The 23354-nt window shown below is 38.2% G+C and overlaps 2 long non-coding RNA genes across 3 annotated transcripts in view; one reads left to right on the top strand and one right to left on the bottom strand.

Moving 5' to 3' along the window:
* LOC308199437 overlaps positions 1-8677 on the top strand; it is a 282512-nt gene extending 273835 nt beyond the window's left edge. The window contains exon 2 of the long non-coding RNA XR_013954650.1: positions 8400-8677. This is a non-coding gene — a long non-coding RNA (uncharacterized lncRNA). The remainder of the gene's footprint in view (positions 1-8399) is intronic.
* A 2437-nt stretch (positions 8678-11114) lies between these two features.
* LOC308199434 overlaps positions 11115-23354 on the bottom strand; it is a 57739-nt gene continuing 45499 nt past the window's right edge. The window contains exons 4-5 of one of the 2 annotated variants that reach the window (XR_013954646.1): positions 17013-17209; positions 11115-14190 (exon numbers count right to left, since the gene is read on the bottom strand). This is a non-coding gene — a long non-coding RNA (uncharacterized lncRNA). Of the gene's footprint in view, positions 14191-16356; positions 17210-23354 lie in introns of those variants that run through there. The other variant, XR_013954647.1, reaches the window with a different exon arrangement.

Raw genomic sequence — 23354 nt, 5'->3', positions numbered from 1 at the left:
CAAAGCTATAAAAACATAATTTAACACTACAGTAAAAATAAATTGTAACACATTTATTCTGTATCATATTTATTATGAATGTTTCTGCTCAGCAGGATAGTTAAAAATTAACATACTATAAGTCACTGAGTGAAACTTTAGAAGGCAAGAGGTGAATGTGTCGCTTGCCAATAGATCTAAATTTTAAGGGAAACCAGGCATGCTAAAGTGATGTCTTACTACCAAAAATAGAAAAAAAAATGTGGAAGTGCCAAATAGCTCCAACTCCTACCACTAAAGTCTGTACAAACTCGGTTCTTCAATACATACGGTGTAGTTTTGGCTGACAGTGATAAATAAAACTATCCTAGGAACTAATCCATAGAAAGGACTTACTGACATAATCTGTTGTCTATCCTGAAAAGGACTGGAGCTGTTGAGCAGGACATCAGGGCCCCAGGGGTCAGTGGTGTCAAGATTTCACCCATAAACTCCACCAAGATGGAAGGAAATACAGAAACATCAACATCTGCAATTTGGGCTGTTAATGATGCTGACAGTAGAGCTAATGGAGAGGAATCACAAATGAGAAATTTATTCTGTTTCATCACTTCTTTATCCTTGTGATATCACGAGAAATTAACTTCTTTTGGAGGGGATTATACATATATTCCAGTCAGAAAAATTATTAGTTGGGTGTTTCATCTTGCTTTACTGACTTCTTTTTTCCCCACTTCTGTCAACATGGACCTCCACAGAAAGACTTTCAAGCACCCATGTCTAAGCTGACAATTTCTTTTGTCTCTTCACATATGTACAGAGATTCACATTTCTGTACAGAAAAGAGAGTTGAATTCACATATAGGACATTTATGTACAGAGAAGAGAGTTTAATTCTCTCTCTTTTTTTTTTCTTTTCTTTTTTTCTTTTTTTTTTCTCCTTCTGTAAAATGGAAAACACGTGAATACCCTCAGTAATGCTGCAGCTAAAGAGTCTGCATAGTCCTTGGTTACTAAGGTCACTAAAGTTACTAAAGAGTTTAAGTGGTGCTCCTGCAAGGCAATGTTTTCCCATCTCTTAGTGCTGCAGATGTAAAATGAAGCTTCAGGATTGTAACCGAGGGTAATAGTCCCATGCCCTGCCTCTTGTAATAATCTTTGTTGCTAATCTCATAAGGCCTTCAGAGAGCTCTTAGATGGATGAAGGCAACTGTCCTCACAAAACAGTGGAGCTGGGTCCCATATATGCTGTGGCTCCAGAAGCTGGTGCAACAGGGGCATCAGACAGCTCCAACCCCAGTTCCCAGAGCTGCTCCCAGCCCCAACACTAGTGAGAAGTGCTGGGGAGCAACTCCAGGAGCTGCTAAGGAAGCAGCATTTTTGGCAAAGAACAGGCTGAACAGGCAGGAGCAGTCCGTGCAGCCATCCTTTTGTGCACCCAGGGAAGTCTCTACTAGCTAATGGCATCCAGCTCATGGCTCCCTGAGGCATGCTGAGATGAACAAAAGTAGCTCTGTCCCAGAATTGCATTAAATATTATAAGCAATAGTGTACTATTTGTGATGCTCATGCCTACAGGAAATAAATAAATAAATATTAATATATATATATATATTTCCAGCTTGTTTTTACCGTCCAATTCTTTTCATTTCACTAGAAATGTGAGCTTATGCCAGTTAGTTATTTGCTCATAACAGAACATCAAAGGAAGAAGGGAACTATTTTTATGAAAAAGATTTTGATTTCCCTTGAGAAAGAACAAAGTTATTTTAAATCACCTTCTTTGGCTATCTTTCTGGGAGGATGCTGGAGAAAGTATCAATCATTTACAAACTAGATTGCTCAGAGCATTTAGTTTCTCCTAGCTTCTTCTGACTTGCTGGGAATTAAAAATACCTTCGAGTGCCTTCTGTCTTTCTTCAGTTCCAGGCATATCTTTTGTGCTTTTTCCATTTCTGCTTTTATTCATGAGCTGTCACTGAAGTAAGAAAGCAAGTAGAAAACAAAGCAAAACAAAACAACAGATACCTCAGAGCACTTGACAGTAGGTTTTGCCTTAAGGCCACCAGTTCAAACCCATCATAAATAAGCAGTAGCTCAAGTATCCGATGTCTAATGGTAGTTTGATGACCTTAGTAAAGTGTTTAGCATGCTGGTTACTTATAGCAGATCTAGGCTGTCACAGCAAAGAAGCCTCTGCAGAAAGCGTGGAGTACACTCTTGCTGGGTAGGTGACCCTTCAGGTCAGTAATGAAGTTTATGTTGCAGGGTGCAGGTTAGAAAACTTGGTATTGCCCTGCAAATAAACAAGAAACCACTGTATAGAGTCTTTATCAGAGCTAGATTTACCCCAAAAGAGAATAATTGTTTACGGAGTAAGGTTGGATATACAAATAGAAAAAATAAATCAGACTCCTAAATGTTTTTTTAATCATAATTTAAGTGCTGTTGCTCTAAATGCCAGAGAATTATGCTATGAATGGGAAAAAAATTCAAACTGCTACTAGTAATTGGATAGAAGCTTTTAAATTAATGCTTCTGACTGCTCTTACAAACTAATACAAGACAGGACAGACTAAGTGGCATCCAGGAAAATGTAAGGAGTTAAAAGAGAAGATGACCTAGTCCTTTTCTTCCGTACTGAAGATGCTTCCTCTTTTTCTTAAGGAACAAAGAAATATTTTTTACTGAAGAAGTCTCTAGAGTTGTATATAATTTTATTGAAAATCAGTTATCCTGCTTTCAAAAGATCCCTCATTGGAATTATTAAATTAGTCTCATTGACATAGACTTCATTTATGCAGGAGGAAAGTCCAGCCTCAGTACTGGTGCTCAGGGACAGGACAGGAAGACGACCTCCCTTCGCAAAGACACATGCAGCCCTTGTGCCGCTCACGTAAAGATAAAGCACAGCATCACCTGGCCTGTGTTTTCAAGCTACAGCACTGTGTTCAGTATGTCTGGGAGATTTTCTAGTTCTGGATGTAAATGCCCCTAATATTTGCACTGGATTGCTGCAGCTCAGCAGAGCTTTCCAGGCTTCTAAATTAGATACTCCATCTCCAACCAAATTAGATGCTTGACAGAAGAATTATTATATGATCTTTTCTGGCCAGGGTTATCTGGAGTGCAGATTAGACTGTCATAAAAAGTTCTTTCTGGTCTTGAAATCTATGGCAATATAAGGAGCACAATTAAGCTGCTTTACTGCTGTTTTGCTAGTAAGTTGATTACCAGGGCAACATTTGTTGATGATGTGCTTGCAAGGAGGAGATTTTTATTATAATTTTTTATTTAAATAATCTGACCATTTACAGTCATTAGAGAAAGCGCATGTACCCTCATTAAATCAATATTTTTTTTTTAAATGTCTTTCTGTCAAATGCCATTATGGTGTACTGATAAAAGTGTATCTGATTATTAATTAACCACAAATGAACCCAGGGAGACCTGCATCTCATTTCTAATGGTTGCTTCAGAGGGCAGCAGTAATCAAACACACAAGTCATAAATCAATTAAATAACATTGTCATCATCATAAGTAGTCCCATGGCATCGGTGACATGAAAACGCCTTCACAGTACTAAGGTTAAGTGTGGACATGACAGTCCTTTCTCCTGGCCATGACAATTTATTCATTGGCTTCTAGGAATCTCAGTGTGATTCACACAGTGGCATTTTCCCTACTTCTCTCAAGGAGGGAAGTTTTTAGCATATACATCCTCGGCACTATAAAGGGCTAATCTTTCAACCTTTGAAGCATAGTATGGGCTCATGAAAATACTGTTGCTGTGTTACAGTAGCACAACTGATCCCCTTAGCATCTTTTGACAGTATTCCTGTTATTATTGGTATTATTCTGGAGGGAACTAAAGGGACGTTGGACCCCTGGTGTAAGACACGAGAGAAATAAGCAGAAGTGGCCCAGGGATCTTAGTATTCAAAACAGGCAATCAACAGATATGAGGTAGGAAACAGTATTCCTGCTTCTTAATGAAAAATGAGAATCTACTGCATAGGAAGATGCAGCAATTTTGCCAAATCCATGAGAATGAAGAAATGAAGCAGGAACAAGGAATGAATTTGAATTTAACACATTGCAATGCTTTACCACAGAGCTTTCACCTCCACCAAGTCACGTCATATACAGGAAATGAATGAAAAAGTGGCTTTCAAAGCTCTCTAGTATTATTCTTGCCACAGGCTGGCTGGTGTGCCCCAGTGAAGGGGGCTGAGTGCCCAGCTGAAGTCCCAGCTAAGGAAAGGATTCAGTGTAAATTTAAATTTTATCAAATGTCAGCAAACTCACACAGCTGCATGAGTGCTTAGTTATCTGAAGTGCAGTTAGCATTTCATACATGCTTAGGAGCCACTGAAAAAATCATTCTTCATGGAAAAAAAAATCATTAAAAAATAGTTCATTTCCTAGTTTCACTTCCCATCCATTTGAAAATAACCACCTGATGATGCAGTTTTTAATCATGTCAGCTAGTCTGAATGTTGTTGATTTTTTTTGTTTTGTTTTGGTTTTTTCATATACCTGTTCTGGGAACCATGGTCTTTAACTAATATGCAGCAGGTTAATCTTCTGTGAAGACATCTTAGGAAGGGCTGATGGTGTTCATCTGCTAACGGGATAATACCATAACTTGGTATCAAGAAGGGAAATTAACAGTAAGTTCACTACCTGCACATTCAGTAACATTATTACAGGTGATATGTAGTAGTAGCTCTAGATAAATAAGCATGCACTCCTTTTTTTCCAGGATAATTGGCTTTATCTTTTGCCTACCAGCTATAAGCTCTGCTTTTAATTTACTCTTTTTCTTATTCACTATTTGATGTAACAGTTCAACAAGGGTTTAAATTCCTTTCCCCATGCAGCCTTTTTATCATGCTTCTAATTACCTAGCCTAATTGCTCTAAACTTGTATGAGTCCATGCATTTTTAAATGATTTTCTTTAATTACAATTCTCTACTGAAGAAAGTGTCACTGAAATACATCTCACTAAACAAAGAAAAAAAAAAACCCACAAACAAAAAAACAACAAAAAACACCACTGAAACACATCTTCCAACCTCTTGAAAACACAAACACATGATATTGAAGTTTAACATATGATAACTTCAGTCTCACCTTGTTCACAAAATCATGCAGCATTGCATACAAAAGACAGGCAAAAATACCCCAATTAAAATAAGAAGATCAGAGTAAAAATAAATAGCAACATAAATATGTGAGTTGAGCATGAAGAAGATTAAACTAGCAGAAATACAAAATTCTGTGTCTGTGTGTAGAATATTCACCAAATCTGTCAATTTTCTCACATGTTTATGTACAATTGTCATTCCCTGGTAGGGGAATATTTTTTTTATTGTACCACAATATGTTTTAGAAAATGTATTAGATTGATATGGATTGATATGGATTAGAATGATATGGATGTTAGTTGGTGGTGAACAAAATATTTGACATTTCCAAAATGGGTACTAGGGATGAAAATTAATAACTGCTTATTTCATGTATTTTAGATGAGCATAAGATGTGTTTTGTTTTGTTTTGCTTTGTTCTGTTTTTTGAAATACTGTAAGAATTCTGAAACCAAATGTCAGCAGTTATAAATTCACAAACAGGAATAAGAAAACCACAAATGTAATTTAAGTTGATGTTATAGACCTTGCCAGTAAGATATAGTTTAATGAGAAAAGAGGGAGAATTTTAAAAATTTAAAATAAAATTGAGTGTATAGCATTCAATACAGTGCTTCAAAGAGATATCTTTTTCAAAATTTCCATAATTGCTAGATGTGTTCTGGAAATTTGATAATGCAAAACCGTTCCTATTGACATTTTTATTATCTAAACACTTCTAAACAAAGATATTATTTATTTAAATTTGGGAGCATACCAAAGTACTTGCTTTTTAAGTGAACCATCATATTATCTGAGATTATTCCAATACAGGTCACCAAAAGGGAACACTAATTTATTTGTTTAATGGCACAAGAAATCAAAACTCTGACAACCAGTGCATCTTTATGTACATTTATTTGGTCATTTATTGCCTTGCAAGGCTTAGCTTCAAATTTTCTCTCTATTGTTTTCCATTAGCTGCCAACATAACAAATAAAATAATTTCCATTTTCTAGGATATTTTTTCTATCAGTGATCTGTATCACAGCTGCTTTATGACAGACGAATGCTACCCCTCATTGATACTCTTTACAACTTAATTAATTTCTCAGCAGTATATTAGTTAGACAACAAAAGTGGCCTAGAACTCCAGTACATGTAAATGAGATTAAGAATTAATATCAACTAGCTTAACTCAGCAAAACAAAGTCATATATAAGAGAATATTGCCTGTTTGTTATAAGAAACATCTGTTGTCTAACTCAGAACTGCAAAAGGTAGCTCTGCAAATAGCACATGGCCATCACTTGCAAGGTCGCCTTTCAAGTAACATCATCTTCAGTCTTCTGTAATGACCAGATCACATCCCGTTCCTGGATGAATCTGAAAACAGTTGCTAGGTGAGGATAGCCATGGACACGCTGAGAAGGAGTCTAATGGCTTCAGCGCTGCCATCCTTGGGAAGAATAGAAGTCACATCTTCCATAAAAGACAAACTCAATCCAACTCAATCCACTCTGATGAAGATGGAGACTAAAATTATCCATTACCCATTGACAGGAATAACTCTTTCAAAGCAGCCCTATTTTATTCTTAGGGTAAGAATAGACTGAAAGGGGGTACAAGTCATTCATGCCATGGCCATATGTTCTGTGGAAATGTCTGTTGACTCAGAGACTGCTGCTGCAAACTGGACCTGGAAGATCAAAGTCCTGTTTGGAAAGAGACTCAACATGGAGCTACCGGAGAGATTCCAATGAAGAGTAATGAAGATGGTGAGAAGACTGGAGCATCTCTTCTATGAGGAAAGGTTGACAGATCTGGGACAGTTCATCCTGGAGATGGCTGAGGGAGATCTCATCAACGGGTCTATAAATACCTGAAGGGAGGGTGTAAATAGGATGGAGCCAGGCTCTTTTCAGTTATGCGCAGTGCCAAGACAAGAGGCAATGGGCACAAATTGGAACACAGAATCTTCTCTTCAAAAGACTCCCATACACTCCTAGTGTGCCTTGCTAAAACAATGAGCAACATATAGATAAGTGGCTGAAGATATATCTATTGTTAAACTTATAGTAATAATGTTAGACTTATAGTAGAACTGCAGGATAATTGAAGTTAAAAGTGGCCTTTGTCTGAGCTTTCAAGACCTGGAAATTTAAGCCAGCCAAACAGAAAAGTACAATAATGAAACCTATAAGATGAAACAGCAATAATTAGGAAATTATCCTGATTCATAATGATTCAGAGTTACTCCCTAATTAGTTCTGGTGGTTTTGTCAGGTTCATTGGAGTACTAGAAGTTTCAAGACTGTAAAAAAAAAGCTAAAGAAAAAACTTAGTAGTACACTTGGCATGTGTGCAGTAAACACAGGTCATGGACACCTATTTTCAGCTAGTAAGAAACTGGTGGTTTACTCATCATTTTGGTGGTTTTGGTGGTTTTGGTGGTTTACTCATCATTAAAAGAAGCTTATGATGATATCTGATAATTAGATACCAAACCCAGATTTGATATCTGGGAATTAGTGGAATAATTGTCAGAACTAGAACTAGTGACAGTAGTGTTTACAATGTACTCATAATGCTTCAATATTTCATTGAGGACCTTGTTTGGCTAAGTGATGTACTTTTCCAAAAATAACAGAGAAGGCAGTCCTTGTTTCCAAAAGTTTCCAATCTAAGCAATAGCACATGTTGCCATGAGGACAAACCCATGTGGCTTCTCTAATGGAAAAATCAGAGCCGTATATTCTCTTAGGATTTTTTGAGAATAGCAACAAATAATTAATAAAGTTAGTCAGAGTAATTTATGTGGATTTTCAAAAGCCTTTTGTTAAGTCCTCTAGAGAACATTAAACTAAGCAGTCTTGCAAGAGGTAAAATAGTAGAAATGAATGGTTTACTTTAATCTTTGAAAAAAGATAACACTTGGGAGCTGCATGATTTCCATACTCAGGCAGAAATATATAGACTTAATTTTTTTGACTAGGGGAGGAGCAGTAATGTGGCAAAGTTTGCCAATTACTTGGATAAATTTAGATGAAAGGAGGCACTGTGAAACAGTCCAAAAGAATCCAACAAAGCCCAAAGCTGGGTGAACTGGAGGAACAGTAGCACAAACGCAGTTACTGAATGATGGAATAAAGAGTTTGAACTATCCATGCACACTCCTGATCCTACTTCTTTAAACACCACCAAAAAAAGAACAGTGCTTTAGGGAAGGAACATTAAGAGACTGTTTTTTTTTTTTAAAGGCAGATGTTGAGACAGAAAAGAAGAAAAGAAGAAGGAGAAGAAGGAGAAGAAGAAGGAGAAGAAGAAGGAGAAGAAGAAGAAGAAGAAGAAGAAGAAGAAGAAGAAGAAGAAGAAGGAGAAGAAGAAGAAGAAGAAGGAGGAGGAGGAGGAGGAGGAGGAGGAGGAGGAGGAGAAGAAGAAGAAGAAGAAGAAGAAGAAGAAGAAGAAGAAGGAGAAGAAGAAGAAGAAGAAGAAGAAGAAGAAGAAGAAGAAGAAGAAGAAGAAGAAGAAGAAGAAGAAGAAGAAGAAGAAGAAGAAGAAGAAAACTTGCCAGAATCTCACAAAAACAAAGTTGTTTTATAGACCTAACCATATCATAAGAACTTTTGCTTTCAAAGTGTGTATGAATTAATGATACCAGTCAAAATGCCTACAAAAAAAAAAAATCATATGCAAAATTTGGTCTGGATCTAGGAGATGAGTATGACTAATTCTCCTAATTCACAGCAGTGAGTCATCCCCTCTCTTGGAATTGAATTTATTTATTTATATATTTTTCCTGCCAGGGGTAGTTATATCTGAATTTCCTTTGGCAAGAACAGACCATTTGGATTTTCACTGTGGTGGAAAACTACTCTGAGTAGGTTGTCCAGTTGTCTTTGCTGTTCAACTCGCTTGCTTGTTCAGGTAACTGAGGTGTCATTCTGCACTCTTTATTCTGATGGTCAATAATTTAAAACATAATTTCCCTTCTCGGCTGCCTTTAAATATATCATGATAACCTTTACACTGAAGATTCTTCATGAGTAATTTGGTTTATCTCCAATATCCTTGCATCTATCTGAGGGATGTGTTTGTTCCTAATCATAACCTCTCAAGGTTAGTGAAGCAGCAATACAAACAAGCATCTTTTGTACAGCAAGGGGAAGCAATTTATCTTTGCAGACCATTCAAGAGTGTGGTCTGAGCTCTTAGCAGCACATAATTGATGGTTGCATTAAGGGAGCACAAAAATTATCACAGTCATGTTTACCACTGAATTGATATTACACTTTGTTAAATAAAATGCATTGAACTAATAATTTTAAACAAAATTAGCAGAACCACAATTGATACATGGTATGAGAACACACAGAATACATACAGAGCTATAAAGCCACAGCCTTCTACAGTTTCTGAACAATCAAGGTCCCTACTTTTCAAGGTTTAGTGTTTTGCATTTTTTCATCAAAATAGGCAACCCTGATGGAGGTGTTTTCTAAGTTGAATGCTTGAAAAAACGTGTTTGCCGTTCCTCTGCTGCCACCTGCCCTCAAAAATATATATATGCAGCCAGATTTGTCCTACATTTAGAAACGTTGAAAGGCATTGAGCCATAGACTTAAAACCAAGAAACAAAATGTCTGAACAAGTCACAGCTGTGTTCCTTCCTATATTCTTAAAGACTTAAAAAAAAAAAAAAGTTAATCTGTAACTAGAAAATAAAATGATGATATCTGAGAGAACCTTAGTTAGTTTGGCACAACAGTTCTGACCAGTAGGTTACTATGCCCCATTCATTCTTTCATTCTTGTCTAACACATAGCCCCTTTCTCATCCCTTCTAAAAAGGGGGGAGAATTACAAGGGGATAAATATTTTCCCGTTTCTGCTTTCAAATTTTGACAAAGTCTCAGTAGAGTTTTTCAAGGAAGCATGACATTTAGCTACTCATTAGTCCAAGTAGCAGCCAACTGATTGGGGCAAAAGAAGTGTTACAGTCTTGACATAAATCTAAACTCTAGGTCATGACGCCTCTATGTCTCCAGGCTCAAATCACTGCAAACTGGTAAGAGCAGGGTTTGCCAATATGCCCCATGCAAGAGTCTCTTGCCTTAAACTGAAAAGGGTAATCCCAGAGCAAGGACTGCACTGGGATAAATACTGGGAGTTCAATATGGAGAAAAATTATATAGAGATCTTAAAACCAGACATCACTGATCCTTTTCCTCAATGGCAGGTTACACTCTGAGTAAAAGATTCAGTTTATGTTCAGTTACCAAATTTAATCCTCTCCTTATCACATGGTCCTTTGAAGCCATGTTCTAAACCAAGATCAATGATTGAAATAAAATCAATAAAAACTCCAAAGCATTTAAAAAAACAATATACAATAATTCTTAATGGATATATTATTTATGGAGCACAGAGCATTCAGGCCCCTGAAGGGCTGCAGCACTGGGCAATATAAAGTGCAGAATGCCTACGTATGTATCTAACATCTTGAAAGCAACTGGCCAAGACTTTCCTTAGGTCTAGTTTTCTCCTTTTATGCACTCAGTCACACCGAATTTGAATAGAAATAATTAGCAATATCATTTAATGCTGCATTCCTGGTTCACAAATCCCTGAACTGGGAGGAAGGTGTTGAGGGAAGACCGGACTAAAGCCAAAGAACAAACGGTTTCTATTCGTGCATTTTGAACATAACTCCTTGGTATAATTCAGTGCCAATTTTATGTAATTATTGTGGCCCCCGGTTTTGCCATTTCTCAACTGGAGGAACATACCCATGGCAGATGACAAGTTTTCAGGAAAGCATTGAACATATCTGAGACGTGTGAACTCGCGGGGACACCTGAGACACATGGGTCTGAACAGGTCTGGAGTGCCAACATGCCACTCCATGTCCCCAGGCAGGATACCCACAGGCAGCACTCCAGGCATTTGGAGAGAGGACAAGTAAATGCTTACAGATGCTCTCCTTAGGTAGAGTAGACACAGCCAAGGCAGGTTAGAAGTGAATGTACTTTCTATACAAATGAAAAAATTTCTTTGCCCTTTATACAAGTCCAATGTGTTTTCCACAAATGTCTCTTATTCCAAACTGTTTTCTGAGTCTGATTTTTAAAAAATGCCTTACAACTTTATGAGAGTCAATATCAGTGTCAGAAATACAGTTTGAATACTACTTTTCAAGGTCTAATGGAAAAAAACACTAGTCCACAATAGTCCTCATTGATTTATTTCTTTAATAGTTATTTCCTTGTCTCTCCATATTTCACAGAACAAGAAACACAAAATAATGACGTGGTGGATTAACTGACACATCAAAAATATATATACGTTTTTTATTTTCCTGGTTATTTTTCTCCTCCATGAGCTCCTAGCATTGCAGCATGTTGCCAAAGAAATAAGAAAGAGGATTAGATATAATTCAGTTCACAGCTACTCTGATAAAAATCCAACAATTCAACAAAGGAATCTAACTTATTTCTGATACTTTGTCACTCCTCATCCACCTATTGCTGCCAAGAGCTACATTGCCAAAAGACTGATGGAAGATAAAAAAAAAAAAAAAAAAACAAAAAACTTCTGATCCAGAAAATACATGTCAGTGTGTTTGCACCATCTGTCATGCAGATTCAGACATGCCCAGCTGAAGATGGGCTGCTGTTGATCCATCTGCAAAACATGCCCCAGACCAATTGTTTGACTTATGGTGAATTTGGAAGGCTGTTCAGCAGAAAATATCTGAAAAGCAGCTTGATATTTTCTCCAATCCATCCAGTGTTTTCCTTTTTCTCTATTTTTACAAGTATTGATCCTCCATTCATATGTATTAGTTCATGACCAGCCCTGGTTCTGCATATAGTAGTGTCTTGCTAATCCTTGATGCAGAACCGAATGAAATGATGAATTGGACAGTTTTGTTTAAACTGTTTTTTCATATTTTCCTCCCATCAACTATTTTCCACAAAACCTTGTTTTGTCTTCCATCTGAATAGACTAATGCAATTTCACTTTATTTTGGTAGTGGATGTGGGGAAGGAAATGGGAAGGAAGAATTGAAAGTCTTCAATGTTTACGCTTATTAGAGAGACTTTTCAAACACCCCACTAATGAATTGCTTTAAATCATATTAAAAAGCAATTATATGCAATGATAAGCTACTTCCTTAGATGGGTTGCAGGTGTCACATCTGATGCACAGTGGAGAAACATACAGTACATGTCAGTTATTTCCCCTGTCCAGAGATTACCTTCAAACAAAGTGATCAGAAGTATCATTACTGTCACTGATCTCCTCTCTACATCTCTGGTTAATGGACATTGAAAATTTCCATTACTAGAAAGAAGACATTGATTAAAAAAAGCAAAAAAACAACAAGTAAAGACATTTAGAGGTCATTAAGTCATGCATTTTCAGACAGATCTGCAAGGCTCAAGTGATTCCACTGGTGCCCAAGTTAAAAATAAAATAAAATAAAATAAAAATAAAAAGAGGTGCTCAAGTAATAGGCTAATAGCAAGTTAAATTGAAAATGTAGGCTCTATTCCTATATAAAGCTGCTCCAGCAACAGACTGACCTTACTGGATAATAACAGATTTTTATTATTATTATTATTTTTATTAGAATAAGGCACCAGATGGTAAAACCAAACAGTATTCATCATCATGTGCAAACCCAGAATTGGTGTATCTATAATACAAAAAGATAACATACCATATGTGCTCCAAAAATTAACTAAAATAAAATGTAGCTAATTCATTTTATTTTCATTTAAATGGTTTCATCCTTTAAGCTTTAATTTGCAGGCAGTGAAGGTGAAACTCAAGCTGCTAATCTTAATCGTTGTGTACATACAAAGATTTATGGTTAAGCAAGTTTTCATAGAAACACAGGTGATAATTTAAAAAAAAAAAAGATCCAATGAGTATAGCATTGACAAATATGTATAGGGAAATATTTTAGCTAGAACAAGGAACTGAATATTGTAAGTCCTTGTTTTTGCCATTTGTACTGTGTTTGCAACAGGGTTTGAGGAAAAATACAAACAAATCTGCTGAAGACCTGACAGTTACTTAATTCTGTAGTGGAACTGTGGCTTGCAAAGGTATAGATACTGGAGTGACAATAATTAATACAGAACTAGCCGTGAATAGAGTCAGAGTGAAAATTAGAGCAATGGAAAGAATTAGGTTTTCGAAGACTCTCCCAGAGTGCAGGAGTGAACCAGGCTCATATTCGGCAGCATCATTTCCCTCACCGCCCCTTGCCTGCTTGTCATCCCCCTGCTTGTGCCACCTTGCCAGGGCTGAGCTGCCAGAGTGCTGGAGAACCTGCAGCCCAGAGCACACATGCGGGTGGAGCCCGAGGGCTGGAGTCTTGTTCATGGCTCATTTCTTCCTGCTCCAGTCCAGCAGAAGAGCAGCAGTGATTAAAGTTCTCAGTTGCTTGCTCACGAACAGATTTCCCCTATGTGAGTCAGTTAGATCAGACACCGAACCTGAGATTGCAGAGACAGAGTGGGTTAGTTAGAGCAAATTAACGGGAGACACCTGGCCCTCCTCTACCTGCCTGCCTTTTCAAAAAGGAGTTAGATCACGCCTGCATGTTAGCAAATTTCCTGGGGATTATATAAAGAGGCTATCAAATTGACCATCCCAGATAGGCAGGGAGAGGGACTTGCTGTTCTCCAGTTCCAATGAGCTGTGGTTAATGCAGCATCTGCCTTGTCTGTCTTCTGACTGCCCATGTATTAACGCACATCTCTGTGCTATTCCATGAGGCTCTCAAGCATATAATAAATAGAGTTCCAACTCACTGGAACCTCCTGCAACAGCTGATATTATAAGTTGTTTTGCTGTGACTGCTCATTTGGAAGTTCCTGGTCTTGGCAGGACGGCAGAAGTGCCCACAGTTGAAAACACATACTTTGGAAGGCAGCGGCATTCAAAGAAGTTCCTGCTAAATCTGCAGGCAGAACCAATGGCCTCAGGACTGGCATGAGCTGCCCACAAGAACGCTTCTGGAAGAGGAGATGTGCTGGAGGAGAGTCTCACATCCAAGTGAAAAGACTGGAAGACATAAGTACACACACAGGAAAAGGGTTATTTTTCTAGTAGTTTGCAATTTTCTGCCACTTGATAGTGTAAAAGAACAAGGGAAAGCTCTTTTATTTCCTCTACTCTTTACTACAGTCAGAGGTTGCCTTTCTTTTGTTTCCCATTAATTCAGAAAGCTTGTGGTAACATGTTTTCCATGAAATAAAGAAAGTTTATGGAGCTCGTTATCAGTATTCCTGAAGTAGACCGCTCTAACCCGAGCCAGAAGGAAGCTGTAAATGACATTGTTCCAACAGCAAGGCCATTTCTAGAGTTAATCCCTCAGGTTTTTTATCCATTATCCAGACAAAAAAAAAGAAAAAAAAAACAAAAAAAGAGAGAGAGAGAGGAGAGAGAGACTGATCTTATGCTGTATCTTCTGCTTAATGAAGAGACTAACATCTTATATCTTTCATATTTGAAGGAGCTCTAAAGAAAGGCTACTGTGTTAATGATCTCTTAACCACTGTTTGCTGTGGCTGAAACTGGCCACCGGACTCAGAAGATACAGGAGGAGGAAGGTGAGACAGTCTGACAGACAGACAGACAGAGGATTCTCCCATCAGCTTTTTTTGTTAGGGCAACCAAAGCTACCAAACTGAGAAACACGCCCACCATAACAGGAAAAAATAAAAATAAAAATAAAAATAAAAGTATAAAAATTGTGCTAGTCTTCTTTTTTTTTTTTAGCTAGTTCAAACTTTGAGCATAGACAACATAATGTATGGATGTCAGATGAAACCTTTGGTGTATACCAAGTACAGGATTAGACAAAAGTATAGGCTCCTCAATATGAATGGATAGCATTGCCACCTCCTCTCTGACTGCATATTTTAAGGTAAAAGAAAGTGTTCTCATGGGGAAAAGCATGCCTGAAGCCTACACCCTATGGCCACTTCAGGGCTTTCCTCCCAGCACACTGATTGCCTTGGTATCTGCAATGAGGCTCATTCAGACTCTCAGAGTGAATCATACTGAAGCTCAGCACTAGGAATCAGGACCCTAAAAGCCAGGTCCTTCCATGCCTGACTTTTTGGTATCTAAATCCCTCACAGGCTTTAGAGCCCAGAGTTGAGGTTAAAAAGTCTGTTCCATCCAATAAGCCGCTGCCACGTGTCTCAGGAGGAAGAGAGATGGATATCTTCTCATATTGATCCCAAAGTTATTAAATACTGTAAAGATTATGTTTAGCACATACACATTTTGGAAAGTAGTCATGAACCTGATTGTGGGGTGATTGCTCTCTGTAAAACTAACTCTTGCAATCACTGCTGGTGCTGTTTCTCTTCCTCTCTAGCAAGTTAAACAAATCTGCTCTCTATGCAGTTAAACAAATACAAATGGCAAGACTATTCCCCCCACACTATAATCTACCATCTTGTTTCCAGCATCCTATGAGAGTTAAAGTAAAAATCCATAAGAGTAAATTCAGTGCAAATAAACCAAAGCTAAAAATCCATAAAAGTAAGTGTGACACCCAGAAGCCAAATGCAGTTGGCAGGCAGAAATGGCTGTACTCTGTCATTTTAACAATCCAAGTCATTCACTCCAAATCCGTGCTCTGACAGGTAATCTCCTCTTTTACTCACTCCTCCTCTCCTCCAGAAAGAGACAATGAACAGAGCAGAAAACAGAGAGTTCCTGGCAATGTTCAACATTTTTTTTGTAATGCAATTAATGGAAATGTTCCTTCTGCAAAGAGTAACTAATGCTGGTAAAAATATACGGCTCTGCTTTTAAATGCCATATATGACAAAGTGCTTATTCAAGTGGTTCCTGCTGCGTTCACCACTTCATATGTGTCTGGATCAGTGCACAGTATTGTGTGGCTGAGCTATGGTTTCCAGAGCTATTTATTTTGGGATCTAGCATGCGCAATAAGTGTGTGCACAGCAAGAGCTGCCATTTCCCCAACGAGTGAGAAAACCTCCAGGTAGCTTTTGATTCTTATGTGTGATCACAGTAAAATTCATCTGGGATCCAGTGTTTGTATTTGACAAATTTCCTCATATCAACAATCTTTGCATTGCAAATACAATATATGTGTAGATACATCAAAGATCAAAGCTTCTGAAGCAGAGGCTTAAATTTGAGACCTGCTATATTTTCCTACCTCAGGCCTTTTAACAAGGGCTCAGAGAATATGGTCAGGGGCTCTTTGCACAGTTTAAAGGAAAGTGAACATCACTGAAGCCATTGTAAAGTCTGTTATCTCCTTCTCAACCAGGGCTATCATCACCTAAAAGCTTTTCAAGCTAAAATAAAAGTAGCTTGGAAGAAGTTGCGAGATTGCTGTGAAAAAGCAGCTTGAAAATAGATTCTAGCTGAAAGAAAAATCTCTCCTGGGAAACTTTCATCTGCTGATCTCAAACAAATCCAGAGAGTTTGCTTTCAGTGCCTGCTGAGATCTGAAAGGCATTGCAGGTGCTAATGATCTCTGTCACACAAATATGCTGATGTTGCAAAATAAACCAGGACCAGTCCCCCACTTCCATCTTTTGAGCAGCAGCAAAGACGACAGGTGAGGACAGCCCCTCACTACAACTAAATCCCAGTGGCAGGTGCCCAAGTGGGGAGGTGTCTTTTCATAACCCCCTCCTCCTGCCACCAGTCTCACAGTGTTTGACGGCTTACCAACCCCAAATTCCTATTTACTGCCATAAAACTCAGCTAAGCCAAGCCCAGTGCTCCCCTCTAATCTTTCTACCCTGGGGCTGCTTTTTGGGAGCTGTGTTTCCTTCTCTTCACACACTGTGGTCAAACTATCCCTTCCCATATAGCCCATTAACCCCCACCTGTCAGCCTCATCTCAGGCTCCTTCACTGGCTGCTACTCCTTGTCTCCTCCAAACCCAACCACGCCAAACCAGCTGCTGCTCCATCTTCTCTCCGTGCTTCTGCTGGCCACCAGCTTGTGTCTCTGCTAACCACCGATCTCAGCAGTGTCCGATTGTCTGGATCTCCTCTTAAAAACTTCAGGTGTATCTTGAAGGCTGAAAAAAAAAAAAAAAAAAAAAAAGAGGTACTGACTTCATTTGTTAGAAACCTGCATGGATGGGGGGCCTGAAATGATACATAGGAAGCCTTTTGCAAGTAACTACCAGCAGCACTCACAATGGGGAGTGTTTCCACATTAAGATCACGAAGTTAAAACAACATCACAGCCACCGCACTTGGAGCAGTGCAGAGGTAAAAAGCCAGACAGGCCCATACTTTTTGCCCATTTGCTCCTCTTCCCTGTTCTTCAGCCCTGCTGTATATCGAATGGCACTGAGCTGAGTTTTACTGGAGGAAAACTGGGGCTTCTCAAGGAGCTCATGTCGGAGCAAAAGCCACCAAGCTCTGAAAAAGCACAGAAATTTGAGCAAGAAAAGCACTTACTTCTCAAGCAATTTATTTCCCTGTCCCTTCAACATTACCTTATTTCATGTGTGTTTGACACCTCCTTTTCCTCTGCAGAAGGTGCAAAAAGTGTCAGGGCAGAAAAAAAAGGAAAGAAACAATTTGTTCTAACTTAGAGCCTGTAAGTGTCACTTACTGCATGGAAAATAATTGAAACAGGACTGTGTTAGAAATGTGGATGTGGAATTCATTGCTTGGCTACAAGTTCATATGTCATTGCTGCCATGCATACAGTGCCCTTTTGCCGCTTCATGTCACGTATCACTTCTGCACTCATTTGTACAGCAGATTTTTTTTAATATTCTCTTTACAAACAAGACTCTGCAAAATGTGAAAGCAAAATGACTGTGATTCAATTCTTCTTACTGATCATTTTTGCCATGTAAAAACCTATATGTGGCTTAATTACTAATAAAATAAATAAATAAATAAATAAATAAATACAATTAGTTACCTACACAGAGGACTGTTTCATTCCAGTAGATCTGTGAAAATATGTTTATATTTTGGTTTCTTATATAAATCAAAATGTAAAAAATTAATTATTCTGAATTGGTACCTAAGGGATGTTTCATGTTTCTGCCACTCAGTGGAAAGGCTGAAATAAAACTCGAGCACAATCTGTTTGGGGTTGAAAAAAATGTTTTATTCCCACCATTTTAAATTGGCATTTGTGAAGGGACTGAACTTGTGACAGCCTGTGAGAATAAACCTGGCAACATTATGGTTTTTGTCAATACATGTGAAATCAATAACACAACTATGTTGCTTCATCAGGCACAACACCATCAGCTTTACAACAGATCTTCCAAGTTCAGCCTCCAAATAAGCTGAGATTCATTAATTAGCCCCAAAGTCAATGTAAGATCACACACAGGCACTACAGATTGAAGAGTAAAGTCATGCAACTCCCTCCAGCAATAAAAGGTCTGCCAATCAAACCTATGTGAACAAATCATATGAACCTATGTGTGTTGCTTTTTGTTGCTGTTGTTGTTGTTTTTCTTGGACAAGGGTTGTTGTCCCTTCCTTCAGACAATCTGCTTTCACACCACTGCTCTGGCAGCTATCCATCAAAGAAAAAACACATCTCTTGCCGCTACCCAAGACCCAGAGGCTGCTGCAGCCCAGCCAGTCAGGCAGAACAAATGCAGTTATTTCCCAAAGGACTCTCATCCCTGCAACCTGTGTGGATAAGGGTGGGTAATTTCAACCATGGGCTCCCACGGGAATGGCAGAGCCCAGTAAGCCTGATTACTTACTGCAGTAAAGGCTGTTTCTTTAACTCCCTGAAACAAAGCCTTCCCTTGAATGGGTTCTTTTCCCTTGAGAAAGGGTCAAGGATGACACCTATGGCAGCTATTGCTCATGTTGCTGGGTGCTCTGCAGGCACTTGAACAAAGAGCATGGCAAACAAAGAGTTACAAAGTGCTTGCACGTGAAGTGTTGGAGGACTAACATGTTCAGCAGAAATTTGTCCAGCACATTGTCCGTAGTAATCTGCAAAAAAATATTAAGGAGGTTCTGCAGTATTATCAGTGTTCGTGTATAGATAGGCTTAAAGAGAAAAGATACTTTAAAAATATTCTCCCTCCCTCCTTCCCTCCCCAACCCCTTTTTAACTTTTCAACCTGAAAAGGAAAAAATATTTCTTAACAAAAGTCAAAATTTCATGTGGGAGGGAGATTATTCCCATAGGACATATCTGTTAATTAAAGACCACCTCAGAAAATCTAACAGTTTTGACCACCAATTTCTTAACAGTATCTAATGGTCTCTGACCATGAAATGACTGTCGTGGGATGGCTGCAAGTGCAGAGGGATGAGAGTTTGAAGGGTGGTCCCTTCCCTCTTCACTGCATAAAAGGGAAAAATTGATACTGAGAACGACTGCATTGTCTCTCGTTTTCTGTCTGTTTGCTTTTGTTGTGTGTACACACAAACCAAAACCTGACGAAAGGGTCTCAGAAGTCTTTGGACAGCAAGTGAACCAACATGGCATCTCACAGGCTTTCCAATGAGCTCAGGAGGCCAAGGCTTGCTGCACAACCTCCTTACTGACTATCTTTCCCCAGTTTCACGGTGGCAGCATCACCCCAAGCTGCAGGAGCCCTGGCTGTACGGTGCAGCCTGCCAAGTGCTGGGTCCTGCTCCAGATCCACCGTGATCCTATGAGATTCACCAGATCCTATGAGATCTTCCATGGAGCAGGAGGAGACATCACTATGGACTTTTCTCAACCTTGTTTTATTGTTTACTTTAGGTTTACTTTAGGATTTTTTTTTTCTTTTTCTTTTTCTTCCACTTCCCTCCCCCAACCCCCCCCCCCCACCCCGCAAGTCTTTCTTTTTGGAGTGATTTAGAAGTATTTATAATGACTTCACACAAAGTCGGGGGCCAAATTTCATTTATCTTTGAGATATAAAAAGAGGTTGTTTACTCTTTCACTTGAATCAAATATGCACAGTTTCTATAGCAACTCGAACATTTCATACCTCTAACTGTTGCACAGACAGAAAGTGTTTAACCCTTTGAAGTGCACAGATCTGAATTTTTCAGAATCAATACCAAAATAATTGCCCTTCATGACATTGTCAGACTGCATCTCTCAGCAAAGGATGGGACACATTTTTTGTTTTATTTTGTGAAAAATAACCTGCCTAAGTATGCAATTTATTAACTCATCTGAACAAGAAAAGCAAAGAGCCATGACTAATGGCTGAATTCAGGTAGTGACTGAATTTATGACTAGTGTGGTGCATCAGTGAAAAAGAATGTTTCAGCATTGAGAGTTTCCTGTGATAAGCCTCTAAATATAAGAATTTCATGTTTATGTGTGGGATTCTTAGCAATAGATATAAAACCCATCAGGATAACTTCATTTTTAGAATACCTTGATATAACAAAAATCCCAGGTTTGATACTGAAATATGTGGAAAGGCTGACCTCGCACTTTATTCATCCTTTACCAAGTATTTATCTTATGATAACATCTTCATAAAACAGCGCTCCTTTCTTATTTCTCCTACCTTCATCTGCATAACCCCATTCTTCCAAAGCAGGATCAGAAGCACTGCATGGCAAATTCCATTTCCCTCTGGTTAAACCTTTCCTTATATCCCCAGCTGGGTAGTATAGGTGTAAGTAACTTTCAAAAAGATATTGAAATTTTCTTACCTTTTAGGATAGTTGTGTTTTGGATTTAAATGCTGTGATTAAACAAATGGCTCAAATGTGCAGTATCATACAATATGTAGTGATGAGAAATTCAAGGCCAATCAATCTGAGACTTATGATGCCGTCTTCATAGTCAGAATTACCTGCTCTAGAAATCAAACTCGTTACTATCCTTGATTTAAAACTGAAGGTCTGATGAAGTGGGAAATTTGCAATGTTTCTGTATTTACAGCTTTATGATTTCAAGAGCAAGGGTTTCCATCTACTCAGATTTCATTACTTTGCATGAATTGGGAATATTTTTTTGTGAGGCATTAGTAGAAAAACGCTTCAGTAAGAGCATGAAGTGAAAAAAGAATAAAGAAAATCATTAAAAAAAAAAGAGCTAAATCATGCTTATTTATATATATAAGATAATAGCAAGAGTGAGTCATGAAGAGTCCCTTTGTTTCTGAGCTAAGCTAAATGTGTGTGTAGATATACTTGAAAATAGTTTCTCCCATAAAAGATGTGTGTTTCACAGGATATTTTGTACAAAACATATTTTTTTAAAAATATTAATATCTTGTCACTCATGTTGTATTTTTATTATTATTATTATTTTTAATTGTGTCCAGATCTAGGACTCAGAAAAGTTGTTGAAGTTACTAATAGTCCAATTCAATGCATGGCTAATACGTGAGATGCCAGAAAAGAAAGCATCAGTAAAAACCTATGCGGATTATAAATGTTATGTCCACTTCTTCTGCTATGTTCATAATACATCTACAGTTAGCACCACAAGTTGTTGATCTATGTAGTTGGCATCTAGACAAGTTCTCAGCAAAGCAAACTCAAAACGGTCCTCAGCACAGATTTACCAGGGACTCGTGGCACAGGCAAGAGACTATGCAGTCATATCATCAGTCTTGTTCAAGATACAATCCTGTTGATTAGTCTCTAGTAGTCATTGGTTTAAAGCTAAACAAATAGGGATGGGTCCAGCTGGCAGGCTCCACTTTTGCTTCTGTCAGTCACATGCCCATACCCCAGTACCTGCCCTACTCAGGTCCAGGAGAGTATGTTGCTCCCTTCCCACATCAACAGGCACATTTCGGAGACTGATCAAATCATAATCTGAAGGAGAAAATAATAATAATAAAAATGATAACAACAACAACAAAAACAGAACAATATATTTCCTGCGAAGAAAACAACATTATGATGAAAGTGAATGGGTTTTGGTTCAGCCTTTCCCAACTCTTTAGTCACAGTTTGAAGCTTCTAGTGTACGCCGTTGTGCAGAGGGAGAAAATGCTGCAGAAACCACCAAGGACACGGCTTCTCTTACACTGATTTATAACAGGAGTTATGAAAGGACTAAGGCAGCTTATGGATCTTTTCTATGAGGTTTGCAGAGGTTTCCATGAGATTTTTTTCTATAGGTGTGTAGATGGCCAGAAGCCATAATATTGATTGACCTAGTTTTCCCTTGTGTAAAACAAGCCATATGCTGTACCTCAATAATTTCAGCTTAATTTCAGTTACTGTTCTACTAAGCAAAATATAATTTTCTCAAAGCTAGACATATTTGGGGACATATGATTTGGGGAAATGATTTGCTTCCTTCAAAATTATTGGAAAAAAATCTTCATTGATAGGGTCAAGGAAGAAAAAAAAAAAAAAAAAGAAATGGTGACAGTACGCTCGACAGGAGCTTTGTGATCTGCCCTTTCAGCTCAGTTGTGTCATTTCTTACTCTTTATGCTCATAACTGGACTGATTTCAAATATATGTATGTATATTTTACATGGTAACTGTGATGTTTTAAATACCTTATATTTCAGAAATAAAGTAACAAAGACAATGAGAACAGACATTCAATACACAAAAAGCAAGCACTCCATGTTACAACATCCTGAATATATGTTCACATCATGAATATACCGCCAGAGCAAAATTTTGATTATTAAATGGCAGAGAAATCTCCCACTGAGAATCACAGCACCAGTTGTCAGGTATTCCTGAGGCTTTCGTTTCCAGCATTCAGGCTGAGAAAGAGTTGAAACATATAAATTACACTTAGCAGACCCAGCAGAAGGGTTCAGCACATCAGTGAGTGACCCTTCAGATTGCAATGCAGAGTTTGTGGCCAAGCACTGCCGTGAATGTGAGGATTCAATCAACGTGCAGAACAGAATGATTCTAGATTCTGATTGCACCAGGCAGGGGTCATGATGAGAAACAGTGGTTGTTCACCCAGGAGAAATTTGAGAAAAGCATCCTGTCCACACAACATATCTGAAGCCATCTTATTAGCATTCACGGGAAAGCTTACAGGGAAAAGGGGAGAAAATGAAAGTAAAATGAATGTATAAGTAGCTGCAAAGCCCAACAATGTATGCTTTCTTATGGAGTAAAAGTGAAGCTGCATGTGGGTGCAGAGGTATTCATGCAGCATCCTTCACTTTCCTTGCCAGCAAAGAAATCAATGTGAGACAAATAAGGTGTCAGAGATTTAAATAAAGAAGATATTACTACCAGGCATCCTTAAAAACTAACTAACTAAATAGATAAATA

This window comes from Anser brachyrhynchus (genome assembly GCF_964034855.1).
Source record: "Anser brachyrhynchus genome assembly, chromosome: 8".
Taxonomy (NCBI): Eukaryota; Metazoa; Chordata; class Aves; order Anseriformes; family Anatidae; genus Anser; species Anser brachyrhynchus.
The sequence above is the reverse complement of the archived record's forward strand: the minus strand, read 5'-3'. Positions and strand labels throughout refer to the sequence as shown.